Below are 5,241 nucleotides of genomic sequence, written 5' to 3'. Positions count from 1 at the left end.
TTCAACAAGGGTATCAAGACCACTCAATGGAGAAAGAACAGTCTTTTTAACTAATAGTGCTGGGACAATTGGATATCCATGTACAAAAGAATGAAATCAGACTCCTCTCAAACACATACAAACATTACCTCAACATGGATCAAAGATCCAAGCATAAGAGCTTTTAGCTATAAAACATTTATAGTTTACAAAATATTTTATAATTTTTTAAAAGATTTTAGAGAGAGAGCATGTGTGCGGGGGGTGGGGGTGGGGGGAGGGGCAGGTGGAGAAGGAGAGAATCCTCAAGCTGACTCCTGGAGCTCCATCCCAGGGCTCTGAGATCACGACTTAAGCCAAAATCAAGAGTTGGCTGCTTAACTGACTCAGACACCCAGGTGCCCCCAAAATTTTATAAATTTTTTAAGCTTGTAACTTTATAACTAGATTGTAAACTTTATAAATGTTTCTAACACTCTTAGATAAAAACATAGGCATAGGGATCCCTGGGTGGCGCAGCGGTTTGGTGCCTGCCTTTGGCCCAGGGCGCGATCCTGGAGACCCGGGATCGAATCCCACGTCAGGCTCCCGGTGCATGGAGCCTGCTTCTCCCTCTGCCTGTGTCTCTGCCTCTCTCTCTCTCTGTAACTATCATAAATAAATAAAAATTAAAAAAAAAAAACATAGGCATAAATCTTCATGATCTTGGGTTAGGAAATGGTTTCTTACATATGGCTCACAAAGCAGAAGCAACAAAAGAAAAAATAGGTAAATAAGATCTCAAAATTAAAAACGTTTGTGCTTCAAAGGGCATCCAGAAAGTAAAAGTTGGTTAAGCAGCCAACTGTTGATTTTAGCTCAGGTCATGATCTCAGGGTGGTGAGATCGAGCCTCTTGTTAGACTTAGGTGCTGAGTGTGGAGCCTACTTTAGATTCTCTCTCTGTGACCTGGATGGCTCATTAGTTGAACATCTGCCTTTGGCTCAGGTGGTGATCCCGGGGTCCTGGGGTCAAGTCCTACATCTGGCTCCCCGCAGGGAGCCTGCTTCTCCCTCTGCCTATGTCTCTGTCTCTCATGAATAAACAAAAAATCTTTTAAAAAAAATCTCTTTCCCCCTTCTTTTGCCGCCCCCCCCCCCAAAAAAAAATAAATTAAAAAAAATGTATCTTCATGCAATGGACTATTATTTGACAATGAAGAGGAATGGAGTACTGACATATGCTACAGCATGGCTAAACCTTGAGAACATCGTGCTAAGTGAAAGAGGCCAGTTACAAAGACCACATATTGTTTGATTCTGTTTGCATGAAATGTCCACAAGGGGCAACTCTAGAGGGAGAAAAAGTAGATTAGTGATTGACTATGGCTAAGGGAAAGGAGTTGCGGGGAGGGGGAGGTTGGTGATAGGTAGTGACAGCTAATGGATATGGAGTTTTTCAATCGATGGATCTAATTCTAAAATTAGATTGCGATGGTTGCATAATCCCATGAATATACTAAAAACCACTGAGTTGGATAATTTAAATGAGTTAATTGTATGGCATGTTAATTATATCTTTATAAAGCTGCTAAAATAATTTTTTAAAAAAGTCAGATTGTCTGAGTCCTTAGAAAGCAGGAACTGGGGCTGGGGTATGGGATGTCTGGGGTATCAGAGAAGGACCAAGGGATGGGTGCGCTGTCTGGTCCCAGGAAGGGAGCAGAGGCTGTGGACCCCTTCTAAACATTTCATAGGACCCGGTTCATCCTTCTTTGTAGATACTCATGGGTATATGTTGATCAGGGTATATGGTATCTCCATTCCAACTTTTAAAAAGGTGCCTAATCATTCCCAACATAAATCACCCTGCTCAAGGTCACAAATCAAGTTTGCTAATTAGCAAAATCCCCGTTTCCAATACCCCAGTCCAGTCTGTTTCTGTCCTGGACTCTTGTCAGCCTTTGGGTCCAACCTGGACAGGTAGAAGGTCTGGGGTCAGTGCTTATCCTGCTTTGGGCAGTGAGTGTCCTTGGACAAACTGGTGCCTCTTCATGCAGCCATGACACCCTAGTCCCTGCTCTTGCCATGTGGGCCCTCTGTCCTGCCATGGGGAGCAAGAATAAGAACGTTTTCTAAAGCTACCGTCTGAGGACTGGGCATGACAACCCTGAGTGAAGTCCCTGACATCAGGGAGATCCTTGATACTTCTGCTCCTGAAAGCCACCTGGTGTTAACAGTCCTGACTCTCCCAGCTGCAAAGTCCCCTACGACTGGCATGTGGGCCTGGAGATGGGCTGTGCACTGGTCACTTCCTGAGGCTGCCAGCTTGGTCTAGCGCTGATAAGAGCATGGAAAGGAGGATCTGCTTCACTCTAACCTTTGGCTTCATTTTGGCTTACAAATTGGGAAGGACCTTGTGGCTGAGCTTTATAATCCAAAATCAGTTCTTGAGTGTTCTTCTAAAGATACTCTATAGGAATTTGAGTACTAATGTGTAATTTGGCCCAGATGGGAGAATACTAACCACCTTATTTTTCTCACTTGACATATTTTTGGGGTATCTTTCAACAACATGGGTTAATAAGTCTCATTTTTTTTTAAACAGCTGCATAATATATTTTAGAGTGGCTAGCCTTCATTAGTCCTTTGCTAATGGACACTTAGGGTATTCCTGGTTATCACAAATTTTGCTGCACTGAACAATGTTCTCTTCAATTTTGCCATGGAAGTGGAAAAAGAACTCTGGTGTAAATTCTTTGACGAGTGCTTGCTGAGTCAAAGGGTATATGCATTTAACTTTTTTTTTTTTAAGATTTTAGGGATCCCTGGATGGCGCAGCGGTTTAGCGCCTGCCTTTGGCCCAGGGCGCGATCCTGGAGACCCAGGATCGAATCCCACGTCGGGCTCCCGGTGCATGGAGCCTGCTTCTCCCTCTGCCTGTGTCTCTGCCTCTCTCTCACTGTGTGCCTATCATAAATAAATAAAAAATTTAAAAAAAGATTTTATTTATTCATGAGAGACACAGAGAGAGAGAAACAGAGAGGCAGAGACGCAGGCAGAAAGAGAAGCAGGCTCCATGCAGGGAGCCAATGCAAGACTCAATCTCAGGACCCCAGGATGACGCCCTGGGCCGAAGGCAGGTGCTAAACTGCTGAGCCACCCAGGGATCCCCTGCATTTAACTTTTTAATACATGATCAAATCATTTTCCCAAATGGTTGTACCAATTTACACTAAACATGGGGCTTCTTTTTCTTTAGTTATGTAGCAGTCCAGAAAATGGATATGATTGTAATTTAACAGCCTACTTTCCCCTACTGATTTGAATAATCATATTTATCATAAACTCCCCAAAATAAGGCTGTTTCTAAATCTTTCCCCCCACTCCATTGGCTAATTTATTCTTGTGCCAATAATAACCTGCTTTAACTTCAGTGTGTTGGTGTTTATCTAGTATGTCAAATACATCACCCCCATTTGTTCTTAAAAATATATTACATAGGAATTTTGGGTGTTCAAGTTGTGTTAAAATACTTTTTTGGGAGTGCCTGGGTGGCTTAGTCCGTTAAGCCTTCGACTCTTGATTTAGGCTCAGATCACAATCTCAGGGCTGTGGGATTGAGCTCCATGCTCAGTGCAGAGTCTGCTGGAGATTCTCTCCTCTTTCTCTGCCCCTCTTACCCCCTCCGCACTCATGCAATGCTCTCCAAAATTAAAAAAAAAAAAAAAAAAAAAAAAAAAAAAAGGACACTCCGGTGGCTCAGCGGTTGGGCGGCTCCCTTTGGCTTAGAGCGTGATCCCAGATTCCCGGGATTGGGTCCCACATCAGGCTCCTTCCATGGAGCCTGCTTCCCCTCCCTCTGCCTGTGTGTCCGCCTCTCTGTGTCTTTTATGAATAAATGAATAAAATCTTTAAAAATAAAATAAAAAATTTTAAAAATCTTAAAAAAAAAACACAAAAAAACCCTTTTTGGATGATACTGAGTTTAAGGATTAAAATTCCTTTTTTAAAAAAAGATTTATTTATTAATGAGAGGCCCAGAGAGAGAGAGAGAGAGAGAGAGGCAGAGACACAGGCAGAGGGAGAAGCAGGCTCCATGCAGGGAGCTACCTGGGCTGCCTTTTTTAAAAAAAAGATTCTACCCATTTATTTGACAGAGAGAAAGTGAGAGAGCACAAGTGGGGTGAGCTGCAGGCAGAGAGAGAGGCAGAAGCAGGCTCACCACTGAGCGGGGAGCCTGATGTAGGGCCTGATCCCAGGACCCTGGGATCATGACCCAAGTCAAAGGCAGACGCTTAACTAACTGAGCCACTCAGGGACCCCAAGAATCAACATTTTTTGATAATGTCTTTCCATTCAGGTACATGGTATGTCTCCATTCAGTTAGGACTTAGTGATAGGGGCAGTCCAGGTGGCTCAGTGGTTTAGTGCCGCCATCAGCTAAAGGCATGATCCTGGAGACCCTGGATTGAGTCCCACATCGGGCTCCCTGAATGGAGCCTGCTTCTCCCTCTGCCTGTGTCTCTGCCTCTCTCTGTGTCTCTCATGAATAAATAAATAAAATCTTAAAAAAAAAAAGACTTAGTGATATACATTTCTTCATATGTGTTTTGCATATTTCTTATAAGGTTTATTCCTTCACCGTTTATGGGTTTTCTTGTCACTATGAATGGAACCCTTTTATCCCACGAGTAGATTATTGCAGTATACAGGAAATGTACTGATTTTGGACCTCAGTGTATTATCTGTAAAAGGACAGAAATACTCAGTAAAAGGTTTCCATGATGAAATAACAATGGACTAAACAAAGATAAGTAGATTTGTTCATTTTTGGACTTATCAGTGACTTTAATACACTTTTGATCATCAATAATCCCCAAGAAGGGCACAGGGAATTTCCTGCACTTCCCTGACCAGGGAACCTTTTGTCAAGATATTCTGAAAATATATTTTGGGAAACATTGCAGCCAAAGACCCTCTAGTTTCTTAAGATTTTTTTTTTTTTTTTTTATTTATTCATGATAGTCATCAGAGAGAGAGAGAGAGAGGCAGAGACACAGGCAGAGGGAGAAGCAGGCTCCATGCACCGGAAGCCCGACGCGGGATTCGATCCCGGGTCTCCAGGATCGCGCCCTGGGCCAAAGGCAGGCGCCAAACCGCTGCGCCACCCAGGGATCCCTGACCCTCTAGTTTCTAATCTGTCATTCTAGCAGTCTCACTGAACCTTATCTGATGCCCAAAATCCCACTCCCTTTCCCCCAACTGAAACACAGAAGACAAC

This window comes from Canis lupus, chromosome 6, assembly GCF_011100685.1.
Source record: "Canis lupus familiaris isolate Mischka breed German Shepherd chromosome 6, alternate assembly UU_Cfam_GSD_1.0, whole genome shotgun sequence".
In the NCBI taxonomy this organism is placed as follows: domain Eukaryota; kingdom Metazoa; phylum Chordata; class Mammalia; order Carnivora; family Canidae; genus Canis; species Canis lupus.
Note: the sequence above shows the minus strand (reverse complement) of the source record.